The 14434-nt window shown below is 46.3% G+C and overlaps 2 non-coding genes across 2 annotated transcripts; one reads left to right on the plus strand and one right to left on the minus strand.

Annotated features, from left to right (window-relative positions):
- The first annotated feature begins 280 nt into the window (after positions 1 to 280).
- LOC128594973 (U4 spliceosomal RNA) lies at positions 281 to 421 on the plus strand. The gene has a single exon (XR_008382674.1). It is a non-coding gene; the product is annotated as a U4 spliceosomal RNA (small nuclear RNA).
- Positions 422 to 10664: 10243 nt separating this feature from the next.
- LOC128595120 (U6 spliceosomal RNA) lies at positions 10665 to 10769 on the minus strand. The gene has a single exon (XR_008382793.1). It is a non-coding gene; the product is annotated as a U6 spliceosomal RNA (small nuclear RNA).
- Between the last annotated feature and the right edge of the window lie 3665 nt (positions 10770 to 14434).

Here is a 14434-nt window from a genome sequence, read left to right on the forward strand (position 1 = left end):
TTGAAAAATGTACTCAAGAAGGCCAGACGCAGTGGCTCACGTCTGTAATCCTAGCACTCTGGGAGGCCGAGGTGGGTAGATTGCTTGAGCTCACGAGTTCGAGACCAGCTTGAGCAAGAGTGAGACCCCCTATCTCTACTAAAAATAGAAAAACTGAGGCAAGAGGATTGCTTGAGCCCAAGAGTTGGAGATTGCTATGAGCTATGACACCATGGCACTCTACCCAGGGCAACAGCTTGAGACGCTGGTGTCTCAGAAAAAAAAAAAAAAATGTACTGAGAGCTTTGTGCTATAACGATATTATAGCCAATGAGGTTTATCTGAGGCACAATTATTGCTAACTGAGAACTTTTCCCAATTCCCCACCTTGATGACTTGAAATGTACTTGGTGCTGGCAATTTTTGATATTCTCTAAGGAGACTAAACTAAAAAATAAGAAAATAATCAAAGAAAAGTGCCCAAGCAACCCAAGGTCCTATTGATTCACCAAATATAGACTTTGCAGCTTCTTTTCAAGGATTTCCCAGCTCCCTGCATCTTTCTCTCCAGGCTAAGCCTCCTGCCTGATATCCTGATCTCAGCTGGACCTCACTTGCCCTACCCTTGGATCCAAAGATCTCGTGCTTTGCTCAGCATATGGTCATGTTTGTATAACACCACCCTCCTTCTTCACCTTCTGATACCCTGGAACACATTATGTTTCCTAAACACATACATTCACAGCTCCTTTCTTGCTTTCATTTATTCATTCCTCAATATGCATGGCTCATGGGGCGGCGCCTGTGGCTCAGTGGGTAGAGCACCAGCCCCATATACCGAGGTGGCGGGTTCAAACCCAGCCCTGGCCAAACTGCAACAACAAAAAAATAGCCGGGTGTTGTGGCGGGTGCCTGTAGTCCCAGCTACTCATGAGGCTGAGGTAAGAGAATCGCCTACGCCCAAGAGTTGGAGGTTGCTGTGAGCCGTGTGATGCCATGGCACTCTACCAAGGGTGATTAAAGTGAGACTCTGTCTCTACCAAAAAAAAAAAAATGCATGGCTCATCAACTATATGCCAGACATTGTGCAAAGTAAGATAAAAAGAAAAAAAAAAGATATAGTCTTGGCCTTGATTCAAGAAGGGAGTGTGTAAGGAAGTAATTACAGTATTATGCGATAAATCAGGTAACAGATAAGTCCAGAGTGCTGTGTCATTGCTATTTGTCAGTGGTTCATCCAAACAATTTTTTTTTTTTTTTGGTAGAGACAGAGTCTCACTTTATGGCCCTCAGTAGAGTGCCGTGGCATCACACAGCTCACAGCAACCTCCAACTCCTGGGCTTAGGCGATTCTCCTGCCTCAGCCTCCCGAGTAGCTGGGACTACAGGCGCCCGCCACAACGCCCGGCTATTTTTTTTTTTTTGGTTGCAGTTTGGCCGGGGCTGGGTTTGAACCCGCCACCCTCGGTATATGGGGCCGGCGCCCTGCTTACTGAGCCACAGGCGCCGCCCCAATCCAACCAATTTTTACTGAACACATACTATATATTAGGCCTTGTTTATTTTTGTTTTTGTTTTTGTTTTTGTTTTGAAACAGAATCTCACTTTGTCACCCTTGATAGAGTGCAGTGGCATCATAGCTCACAGCAACCTCAAACTCTTGGGCTCAAGCGATTCTTTTGCCTACGCCTCCTGAGAAGCTGAGACTATAGGTGCCCTCCACAATGCCTGGCTATTTTTTAGAGATGGAGTCTCTCTCTTGTTCAAGCTGGTCTTGAACTCCTAAGCTCAGGCAGTCTACCTGCCTCAGCCTCCCAGAGTACTGGGATTACAGGCGTGAGCCACTGCACCTGACCCATATCAGGCCTTGTTCTAGATGTTGGAGTGACAAAGAAAAAGAAAACAAACAAATTCCTGCTCTCATCAAACTTACATTCTATGGAGGGAGGACAGGCAATAAGCAAGTGAACATACACAACTATATAATAATTATAGCTACTGACAGGTGCTATGAAGAAAATAAAACAAGGTAATATAATAGTTTGGTCCTAGACAATGAGTATTTGCTAGTTTTAGTAATTCCACGTTCTTGTGATTGGTTCAGGAACAGGCCAATGACTCAATGGATGGGGGCAGCCAGGAAGCCTTTGAACAAGGAATGTCTCTCTGGGTAGGTGACGCTGAACAGGACTGAGAAGATCTGAAGGAAGGACATTAGAAGCAGAGGGAAGAGCAAGTGAAAAGTTCCAAGCTGGGGGAACAAGTCTGGTGTGTTCAAAGAACAATGAGAAAGCAAGCCAGGTACAGTCACATCTGTAATGTGGGCTCACGTCTCTAATCCCAGTACTTTAGGAGGCTAAAGTGAGAGGATTGCTTGAGGTCAGGAATTTAAGACCAGCTTGAGTAACACAGCAAGACTCTATATCAACAATAACAAAAAAAAATTGTGGCATGTGCCTGTAGTCATAGCTATTTGGGAGGCTGAGACAGGAGGATTGCTTGAACCCAGGAGTTTGAGGTTGCACTGAGCTATGGTGGTGCCACTGTACTCTAGCCTGGGCAACAGAGCATGACCTTGTTTTGGAAACACACACAAACAGAGAAGTACCCACTAAACCTACCTTCTGTTTTCTAAGACAGAGACAAGTTCCCTATTCATTACCAAACATTTCTCCTCACTTCAGTGTAGTTCTTACTTGATCAAAGAATTTTTGGCTCTGGGAGGCTGAGCTAGGTGGATCCACTGAGTGGATCCTCCAAGAGTTTGAGACCATCCTGAACAAGAGTGAGACACCATCTCTACTAAAAATAGGGAAAGTAGCCAGGCATTGTGCCAGGCACCTGTAGCCCCAGCTACTTGGGAGGCTGAGATAAGAGGATCACTTGAGCCTAAGAGTTTGAGATTGCTGTGAGCTATGACACTACAGCACTGATATTGGGGCAACAAAGTGAAACTCTGTCTAAAAACAATAAAACAAATAATTTTTGTCATGTCAGTCTTGATAAATAAGTAAGTCCACAAGCTTCTCTCAGCATGTTAAAAGTATTGAGCAGGCTTGGCGTTCATAGCACAGTGGTTAGTTATGGCGCCAGCCACATACACCCAGGATGTGGGTTTGAACCTGGCCTGGGCCAGCTAAAGAACAATGACAACTGCAATCAAAAAATAGCCGGGCATTGTGGCAGGCACATGTAGTCCCAGCTACTGGGAGGCTGAGGCAAGAGAATCACTTAAGTCCAAGAGTTTGAGGTTGCTGTGAGCTGGGACACCACAGCACTCTACTGAGGGTGACAAAGTGAAACTCTGGCTCAAAAAAAAAAATAGTAATGAAACTATTGAGTAGGTATGGCAGCCTTGTTTTCCTCTAGCCATCTTTCACTGAGTAGGTTACACTTGGCCAGATGTTCAGTGACCTGCCCTTTGTTACAATTCTGTAAGCTAGCCAGTTATGGAGGTGATACTGGTCTGGATTTTCAGGTGACTTGCCAATTTAATGTCAACATTTATGGAGTGCTACTGTGAGCAAGACCTGTACAAAGCACTGGGGGAAACGTAAAGCTTCTCTCCAGGTGCTTACTGTTTAGTGGAGAGAAACATGTAGATAGACCATTCTAACTAATGTTCATTGACTGTTTACTAGGTATTGCTCCCAATGCTTGAATGAGCTAATTTAATTCTCATGACAATGCTATGAAGTAAATCATATTCTTTGCCCCATTTTACAGATGGGGAAACCAAGGCCAGAGGAGGGTAGGTCATTTCCCTAGAATCACACATAAAGTGGAATTGCAGGGATCTAAAGCCAGGCAGCCTGGTTCCAGAGCCTCTGCCCTCCATCACACCTCAGCAGTGTGGGAGGCTCAAGCAAAGCTTTGTGAGAGCAAAGCAGAAGTGGAAGTGGAAGCCATTCAGCCTCGGGGAGTGGGGGCAGGCTTCTCCCCTTTTCTTCAGAAGAAATCTCCTGTCCTCTGGTCAATTCTGCAAACATACACTGGACCTGGACTTTAGGGGGTGTGGCCTTGAGCGAGGTGTTGCTGATGCACAGATAAATGAGGCCTGCTTTCCTGTCCTTGAGGGTGTTCACCGGGTAGGAGAGGAAGTGCATTAATCATGATGTGAGATAATAAAGGACTCAGAGGGGTGCGTACGGGTAGAGCAACTCCTTATAGGTGACCTACAGTTAAGAAAGTCTTCTTGGGCAGGTGTGGTGGCTCATGTCTATAATTCCAGCACCTGGGAGGCCAAGGTGGGTGGGTCGCCTTGAGCTCACGAGTTGGAGATCAATCTGAGCCAGAGCAAAACCTCATCTCTAAAAACTAGCCGGGTGCTGTGGCGGATGCCTATACTCCAGCTACCTGGGAGGCTGAGGCAAGAGAATCGCTTGAATCCAAGAGTTTGAGGTTCACTCTATCGCAAGAAAAGAAAGAAAGAAAAGAAACTCTTCTTGGTCAGGTGATACAGAAGTTGTGCTTTGAAAAAATGCAGATGTGTGGCGGCGCCTGTGGCTCAGTGAGTAGGGCGCCGGCCCCATATGCCAAGGGTGGCGGCTTCAAACCCAGCCCCGGCCAAACTGCAACAACAACAAAAAAAAGATAGCCGGGCGTTGTGGCAGGCGCCTGTAGTCCCAGCTGCTCGGGAGGCTGAGGCAAGAGAATCGTGTAAGCCCAGGAGTTAGAGGTTGCTGTGAGCCATGTGACGCCACGGCACTCTACCCGAGGGCAGTACAGTGAGACTCTGTCTCTACAAAAAAAAAAAAAGAAAAAATGCAGATGATCTATTGGGCCAATGATTTGGGGATAGAGGGTGGAGTAAGGGTTGGGGGAAAGGATTCCAGATGGCCAGAACAGCACGTGGGGACCAGGATGGTATGAGTTGGGAGCTCATATGGGGAGCTGGTGCTGCCATGGGGTACCACTGGAGAGGGGTGGGAGAGGAAGCAGCAGCCAAGTCCTGAAATGACTGCCCCAAGCTATGCTGAAGTATTTGCACTTTGCTCAGGGGCAGTGTTTTTGCAAGTGAGGGCCATAATCTGGGCTTATTGTGAAATGCAGGTCAAGACCAACTTTTTTTTTTTTTTTTTTAGAGACAGAGTCTCACTGTGTCACCCTTGGTAGAATGCTGTGGCGTCACAGCTCACAGCAACCTCCAGTTTAGGGGCTTAGGCGATTCTCTTACCTCAGCCTCCCGAGTAGCTGGGACCACAGTGCCCGCCCCAACACCCGGCTATTTTTGTGTTGCAGTTTGGCCAGGGCCGGATTCAAACCTGCCACCCTCAGTATATGGGGCTGGCACCCTACTCACTGAGCCACAGGTGCTGCCCCAAGACCAACATTTTAAAAAATGAAAAAGAAATTGAATGGAATAGACTGGATTATAATAAAATAGAGACACAAGGTTTTTATAGTAAAAGTGCCATTTTGTAAAAAAAATGTTCAGGTTTAAATATTGTGATAGAGGCTGAATGTTTTCCATTAATCCATCCTCCCTTCTTCATAGAAGACTATGTCTTTACAACCTGGTATATAATAGTTTTGTAATAAATTTTGCTGAATTGAAATGAATTAAATAGAAAATTAGGGAAATAAAGTTATGTAGAAAAGTATTTGAGGATTGAGAGAGCAAGGTAAATGAAACTTTGTCAACTGGTGACACTAGGTTATTGGATTCAGAAACCAGGGCTCAAGGTTCCAGCTCCTGCATTTAACCTCAGGACCTTGAATCAGTTGCTTAACCTCAATGGGCCAAAGTTTGCCACCTCTGAGAAGAAGGAGTAACTGAACTTGGGAACACAAATATGATCACGTTGTTCACTTGCAGTGTCTCCATATTTATTTTAGCCACAGTCCATAGTCATAAATATAATTTACAGTATTAGTCTGGGGTCTGTGTGTGTAAACACATATACACATACATATATAAACACATATTTACATGTGCCAATGTTTTTTTATTTTTTTTTGAGACAGAGCCTCAAGCTGTCACCCTGGGTAGAGTACCGTGGCATCACAGCTCACTGCAACCTCCAACTCCTGGACTTAAGCGATTCTCTTGCCTCAGCCTCCCAAGTAGCTGGGACGACAGACTCCCACCACAATGCCCAGCTATTTTTTTAGTTGCAGCCGTCATTGTTGTTTGGCGGGTCCGGGCTGGATTCACACCTGTCAGCTCAGGTATATGTGGCCAGCACCTTAGCCGCTTGAGCCACAGGCGCTGAGCCACAGGTGCCTATGTTTGTGTAATAATGCACTTGGCACTATTGGACATAAGTTCAGTGTTAATGAGTCAACGGTACATCTTATGTGTTATAGCAAAAATATACATAAAATAAGATTATGTGTTACCTGGTTGACAAAAATGATGTGACCACAGGCTCACGGAACTTATCCCTACATTTTTCTCCTAGGAGCAATGGTTCAGTACTCACTAATTCAGTGTTCACAGCAACTCTGTAGAACATAACTCTTCCAAATAATAAAAATCAACTGGGGCGGCACTTGTGGCTCAAAGGGGTAGGGCGATGACCTCATATGCCGGAGGTGGTGGGTTCAAACCCAGCCCCGGCCAAAAACTGCAAAAAAAAAAAAAAAAATCAACTGTATTTAGGCTCGGTGCCTATAGCTCAGTGAGTAGGGCGCTGGCCACATATGCTGAAGCTGGCGGGTTCGAGCCCGGCCCGGGCCTACTAAACAACAATGACAACCGCAACAAAAAAAGATAGCCGGGCGTTGTGGCGGACGCCTGTAGTCCCAGCTACTCAGGAGGCTGAGGCAAGAGAATACCTTGAGCCCAAGAGTTTGAAGTTGCTGTGAGCTGTGACACTACGGCACTCTACCCAGGATGACATAATGAGACTCTGTCTCAAAACAAAACAAACAAAAAAAAACTGTATTTAGTAGCACTTTCTATGTGCCTGAACCAGCCTGTACTTTTGATATGGTCTCAAAACGTCCTTACAACATCCTAGAAAAAGGTTGTTTAAGCCTTCTGCCAGTCAAGTGTTTAAGTTGGCTGGTTTTCCTGCCATTTTCTCACCTCTGACAGATATCTGATTAGTTGGATACTTTGCGGTCCCAATTTTTTTCCAGCAGGTTAATAATTTTTTCCTGGGCGGCGCCTGTGGCTCAGTGAGTAGGGCGCCGGCCCCATATGCTGAGGGTGGCGGGTTCAAACCCAGCCCCGGACAAACTGCAACAAAAAAATAGCCGGGCATTGTGGCGTGCGCCTGTAGTCCCAGCTGCTCGGGAGACTGAGGCAAGAGAATGGCGTAAGCCCAAGAGTTAGAGGTTGCTGTGAGCCGTGTGACGCCACGCACTCTACCCGAGGGCAGTACAGTGAGACTCTGTCTCTACAAAAAAAAAAATAATAATAATAATAATTTTTTTCCTGACTACCATATTCGGGTTTTTTTTTTTTTTTTTTTTTTTTGGTTTTTGGCCGGGGCTAGGTTTGAACCCGCCACCTCCAGCATATGGGACCCGTGCCCTACTCCTTGAGCCACAGGCGCCGCCCCATATTCGGGTTTTGCCAATTCAAAGAGAAAATACCTATATGACAGACTCCTGATTTTTTTTTTTTCAAAAAATTCCTGCAATTGGGGCGGCGCCTGTGGCTCAGTCGTAAGGCGCCGGCCCCATATACCGAGGGTGGCGGGTTCAAACCCGGCCTGGCCAAACTGCAACCAAAAAAGTAGCCGGGCGTTGTGGCGGACGCCTGTAGTCCCAGCTACTCGGGAGGCTGAGGCAAGAGAATCGCTTAAGCCCAGGAGTTGGAGGTTGCTGTGAGCTGTGTGAGGCCATGGCACTCTACTGAGGGCCATAAAGTGAGACTCTGTCTCTACAAAAAAAAAAAAAAAAAAAAATAGAACAACTGTGGCAAAAGAATTACTTGAGCCTGAGTTGGAGGCTGCTGTGAGCTATGATGCCCCAGCACTCTACCCAGGACAACAGCTTGAGACTGTCTCAAAAAATAAAAATAAAGAAATAAAAACAAACAACAAAAAAAATTCCTGCAATTTCTTATTACAAAAAATCTCAAAGGTACAGAAAAGTAGAAATCTAGTAAAATGGACTCCCATATGCCCCCTGCTCCACTTAGATGCTTGGTTGCTACCTTGCTAACATTTTGTCTCTCTACACACACATACCCCCCCACCCCACCCCCACACAGAGGCTTTTTGTTTGTTTGTTATTCTTTTTGTTTGCAGCTTACATTTGGAAGTAAGTTTTTTTTTTTTTTTTGTAGAGACAGAGTCTCACTTTATGGCCCTTGGTAGAGTGCCGTGGCCTCACACAGCTCACAGCAACCTCCAACTCCTGGGCTTAAGCGATTCTTTTGCCTCAGCCTCCCGAGCAGCTGGGATTACAGGCGCCCGCCACAACGCCCAGCTATTTTTTGGTTGCAGTTTGGCCGGGGCTGGGTTTGAACCTGCCACCCTCGGTATATGGGGCCGGTGCCTTACCGACTGAGCCACAGGCGCCGCCCGGAAGTAAGTTTTGGAAATCAAGATCTTTCACCTTTAAATATGTGATGCATCTCTTGAAAATAAGAATATTTTCAAGAAAATAGGAATATTTTCAAGAAAATAAGAAATTAAAATATTCTCCTATATAATCACAGTGCCCTTATCACACCTAAGGAAAATAACAATTCCATAATATCATCTAATAGCCACTGAATATTCAAATTTTCCCGCATGTCCCAGGAATGACAGAAATGTAAAGTTGAATATTCCCATCAGCATAGTAGCTATATATTCAAACCACAAATCAGATGTCTGGCCAGAAAATAGATTTATGGGAACAAGGGCCAAAGGGTCCCTTTAATTGTCCTAAGGTCTTCAAGAGCACTTGCTTACGTGCCCCCTCCTTCTTCTCCTCTCACAGGGGTCCCACTCCTCCAGACAGCATGTTCAATGGCCACCCGGGGCCCCCAGGACTGTTCTGAGCACAGCTTCTCCACACCTGGGAGAACACATGGGGACTTATGTAGAATTCTCCTTTGCCTTGTTTTTGTGAGGTCTTTATTCAGTTAATTCCACTGCAGGAAATCCCAAACATGTCTCTTTTCCTTTTGTTCCTTTTATAAACCCAAAGACACTCTAATTATCACTTGTCTAAGAGGATTACTAGTTACATACCTTCATAGAGTAAGAAAGAGGGAATCCATACAGCCAAACTTTCAGGATAGAACATAAAATATATAATAAGCCTCTGGAGATTCCATCTGATAATGCTAAAGTGCTTTAACCCCTGAGGTGTGGTGTCTCACACCTGTAATCCCAGTACTTGGGAGGCCGAGGCGGGTGGATTGCCTGAGCTCACGGGTTCAAGACCAGGCTGAGCCAAAGTGAGATCCTATCTCTAAAAATAGCCGGGCATTGTGGCAGGCGCCTGTAGTCCCAGCTACTTGGGAGGCCGAGGCAAGAGAATTGCTTAAGCCCAGAAGTTTGAGGTTGCTGTGAACTATGACCCCACGTCACTCTACGAAGAGTGACAAAGTGAGACTCTGTCTCAAAAAAAGTAAATAAATAAAATTAAAAAATAAAGTGCTTTAACCCACTCACATCCTGCTCTGTCACACTCACCTCTGCATTCTTCACCAATGGAACTTGCTATGCTACAAAGTATCAGTCTTCAAGAAACATCAAAACTATTTCTTATTATTTGGTTATTATTATTATTATTTTGAGACAGAGTCTCACTCTGTTACCCTGAGTAGAACACTGTGGCATCATTACAGCTCACAGTAACCTTAGTCACCGGGACTCAAGCAATCCTCTTGCCTCAGTCCCCCGAGGAGCTGGGGACTACAGTTGCCCACCACAATGCCCAGCTAGTTTTTCTTTTCTTTTTTTTTTGTAGAGACAGTCTCACTTTATGGCCCTCGGTAGAGTGCCATGGCATCACACAGCTCACAGCAACCTCCAACTCCTGGGCTTGAGCGATTCTCTTGCCTCAGCCTCCCAAGTAGCTGGGACTACAGGCGCCTGCCACAACGCCCGGCTATTTTTTGGTTGCAGTTCAGCCGGGGCCGGGTTTGAACCTGCCACCCTTGGTATATGGGGCTGGCGCCTTACCAACTGAGCTACAGGCGCCACCCTAGTTTTTCAATTTTCGGTAGAGAAGGGGTCTTACTCTTTCTCAGGCTGGTCTCTAACTCCAAAGCTCAGCCCGCCTTGGCCTCCCACAGTGCTAGGGTTACAGGCATGAGCCATCATGCCCAGCCTGGTTATTTTTAAATTATTTTTATTTTTAATGGACACATAATAATTGCACATGTTTATGGAGTAGAAAGTGATGATGTTTCTATACACGTACACATTGTATAATGATCAAAACAGGGTAATTATCATATTCATCACCTCAAACATTTGTCATTTCTTTTTTTTATCTTTCTTTGAGACAGAATCTCACTATATCACCCTCAGTAGAGTGCTGTGGTGTCACAGTTCACAGCAACCTCAAACTCTTGGGCTGGAGCGATTCTCTTGCCTCAGCCACCCTAGTAGCTAGGACTACAGCCGCCCACCACAATGCCCAGCTATTTTGTTTGTTTGTTTGTTTAGCAGGCTGGGGCCAGGTTTGAACCCACCAGACCCGGTGCATGTGGCCAGCGCCTTCACCGCTGAGCTATGGATGCCAAGCCAACATTTGTCATTTCTTTGTGGTAGAAACTCATAAATCCTGAAAATACAGAATGCTGCACATATTTGCATGTCATCCTTGCGCAGAGGCCACAGTCACCTTCTGTATCATCTCAATTTTAGTATATGTGCTGCCCTGATGAGCTCTATTTAACTGTTTAGATACTATTATCTCTAGGAAGTCTTGTTTTTGTCCTGTGCATTTCATCATTGTCTCAGACAAGCGAGTTTTAAACTTCTATGTGTTACAGACCCTTTTAAGAATCTAATGAAAGGTGGTGCCCATAGCTCAGTGAGTAGGGCACCGGCCACATACACCAAGGCTGGTGGATTCAAACCTGGCCCAGGCCAGCTAAAACAACAATGACAAATATAACAAAAAAATAGCTGGGGGCGGTGCCTGTGGCTCAGTCCGTAAGGCGCCGGCCCCATATACCCAGGGTGGCGGGTTCAAACCCAGCCCCGGCCAAACTGCAACCAAAAAATAGCCGGGCGTTGTGGCGGGCGCCTGTAGTCCCAGCTGCTCGGGAGGCTGAGGCAGGAGAATCGCTTAAGCCCAGGAGTTGGAGGTTGCTGTGAGCTGTGTGAGGCCACGGCACTCTACAGAGGGCCATAAAGTGAGACTCTGTCTCTACAAAAAAAAAAAAAAAAAAAAATAGCTGGGCATTGTGGCAGGTGCCTGTAGTCCCAGCTACTTGGGAGGCTGAGGCAAGAGAATCGCCTAAGTCCAAGAGTGTGAGGTTGCTGTGAACTGTGATGCCACAGCACTCTTCTGAGAGTGACAAAGTGAAACTCTGTCTCAAAAAAAAATAGAAAACCGGGCGGCGCCTGTGGCTCAGTCGGTAAGGTGCCGGCCCCATATACCGAGGGTGGCAGGTTCAAACCTGGCCCCGGCTGAACTGCAACCAAAAAATAGCCAGGCGTTGTGGTGGGCGCCTGTAGTCCCAGCTACTCGGGGGACTGAGGCAAGAGAATCGCTTAAGCCCAGGAGTTGGAGGTTGCTGTGAGCTGTGTGATGCCATGGCACTCTACCAAAAAAAAAAAAAAAAAGAAAACCTAGCTGGGTGTGGTAGTGGGCACCTGTAGGCCCAGTTACTCAGGAGGCTGAGGCAAGAGGAGCTCTTGAGCCCCAGAGTTTGAGGTTGCCATTAGCTATGATGACACCAAGGCACTCTATCCAGGGTGACTGAGTGAGACTCTGTCTCAAAAAATAAAAAAAGCAATCTAATAAAAGTTATATAAACTATCCCCAGACAAATGCAGATACTCACAAAACTTTACATATATTTTCGGAGGATTCCCACTGTAGCCTCCCCATGAGGTCATTAAGACCTATATTAAGAATTCCTATATTAGCCGGGCACAGTGGCTCACACCTGTAGTCTCAGCACTTTGGGAGGCTGAGGCAGTGGATCACCTGAGCTCAGGAGTTCAAGACAAGCCTGAGCAAGAGCAAGATCCTGTCTCTAAAAATAGCTGAGCATTGTGACAGGCACCTGTAGTCCCAGCTCCTCTGGAGGCTGACACAAGGTAATCACTGGAGCTCAAGAGTTTGAGGTTGCGGGTGGCGCCTGTGGCTCAGTGAGTAGGGCGCCGGCCCCATATGCCGAGGGTGGCGGGTTCAAGCCCAGCCCCGGCCAAACTGCAACAAAAAAATAGCCGGGCATTGTGGCGGGCACCTGTAGTCCCAGCTGCTCGGGAGGCTGAGGCAAGAGAATCATGTAAGCCCAAGAGCTGGAGGTTGCTGTGAGCCGTGTGACGCCACGGCACTCTACCAAGGGCAGTAAAGTGAGACTCTGTCTCTACAAAAAAAAAAAAAAAAGAGTTTGAGGTTGCCATAAGCTGTGATGCCATAGCACTCTAAAATAAATAAATAAATAAATAAATATAAAATAAAATGAGAAGAAGAGTTTATGTATTAGATATTGGATTGCTCGATCAGAAAGAAATATACTGGGACAACAGGGCCAAAACATCAAGATAGTCAAGCAGCCAGGCAATACTGGGTAGTTCATGCAAAAAAGACCAGAGTTCAAGCTGATTAACTCAGCAGAAACAGCTGTCAAGGAAAAGTAAGTAGGGGGTTACAGGGCACCTGACCCCAAAAATTGGCTGTGGGAGACTAAAATATGCCTCCCTGAAATATACTTCTTAGGCATATTTCCAGATGGTTATTTAGAGAAACTGCAGACACACAAACAGCTCGGAAAAGCTGTCGTTTTGTAAAAGATACTCACACCTATAAAAGAAATTTACATTAATAAACAGCAGATGCAAGCAGAGGTTTTTTCTGAAGCCCCTTTGTCTGCCTAAAGATAGATTTTGGAAAGATTCTATGATAGGAAGAAAGATTGAGTGCTCACACCTCACGGAGATGACCAATAGTGGTCACCTGTTCTTCTGAGAAACTTCATCTGCGTAAGACAAGCTTTGCCTGCATGCCATTTCCTCTCCCCACCTTCTTATAACTTAGGTTGCCACCTCCCCTCAGAAGCCCCTTCTCTCCCTCCCCTCCCCTTCCCTCGCTTTCCCTTCCCTTCCCTTCCCTTTCTTAGGACCGAGTCTCACTCTGTTGCCTCAGCTGGAGTGCAGTGGAGCAATCACAGCTCACTGTAACCTCTTGTGCTCAAGTGATCCTCCTGACTTAGCCTCATGAGTAGCTGAGACTACTGGGGCATGCCACCATACCCAGCTTCTTTTGTTTGTTTTTTTTCCGGACAGAGTCTTGCTTTGTTACCCTTGGTAGAGTGCTGTGGCATCACAGCTCACAGAAACCTTGAACCCTCCAGCCTCAGTGTATGTGGCTTAAGCGATTCTCTTGCCTCAGTCTTCCAAGTAGCTGGGACTACAGGCGCCTGCTGCGATGCCCAGCTATTCTTTTTTTTTTTAGAGACAGGGTCTTGCTGTTGCTGATCTCAAACTTATCCGCTCAGGCAATCCACCTGCCTCGGCTTCCCAAGTGCTGGGATCATAGGCATGAGCCACCGCACCTGACCAGCTAATTTGTTTTTTTTGAGACCGTCTCACTGTGTCACCCTCAGTAGAGTGCCTTGGAGTCACAGCTCACAGCAACCTCAAACTCTTGGGTGTAAGCAATTCTCTTTCCTCAGCCTCCCAAGTAGCTGGGACTGCAGGCGCCCGCCACAATGCCCGGCTATTTTTTGTTGCAGTTGTCATTGTTGTTTAGCTGGCCCAGGCTGGGTTTGAACCTGCCAGCCTAGATGTATGTGGCTGGTGCCATATCCACTGTGCTACAGGTGCCGAGCCAGTTAATTTTTTTTTTTTTTTTGTAGAGACAGAGTCTCACTTTATGGCCCTCGGTAGAGTGCCGTGGCCTCACACAGCTCACAGCAACCTCCAACTCCTGGGCTTAAGCGATTCTCTTGCCTCAGCCTCCCGAGTAGCTGGGACCACAGGCGCCCGCCACAGCGCCCGGCTATTTTTTGGTTGCAGTTAGGCCGGGGCCGGGTTTGAACCCGCCACCCTCGGTATATGGGGCCGGTGCCCTACCGACTGAGCCACAGGCGCCGCCCTAATTTTTTTTTTTTAATACAGGATCTTGCTATATTTGCTGGGCTGGTCTTGAACTCCTGGCCTCAAGTATTTCTCCCACCTCAGCTCCCAAAGTGCTGGAATTATGGGAGCAGACAGCAGGCTCCTATTCTTTTTCTGTAATCCTAGGATGATATAAAACTTTGTAGTCTTATATTTTTCAACACTTTTGTACATGCATGTAATACATTTGTATGCCTTTTCTCCTCTTAACCTGTCTACTGTCAGATTTACTCCAGAGATTTAGATTATCGAAACTA

Source organism: Nycticebus coucang, chromosome 9 (assembly GCF_027406575.1).
Source record: "Nycticebus coucang isolate mNycCou1 chromosome 9, mNycCou1.pri, whole genome shotgun sequence".
Lineage (NCBI taxonomy): Eukaryota > Metazoa > Chordata > Mammalia > Primates > Lorisidae > Nycticebus > Nycticebus coucang.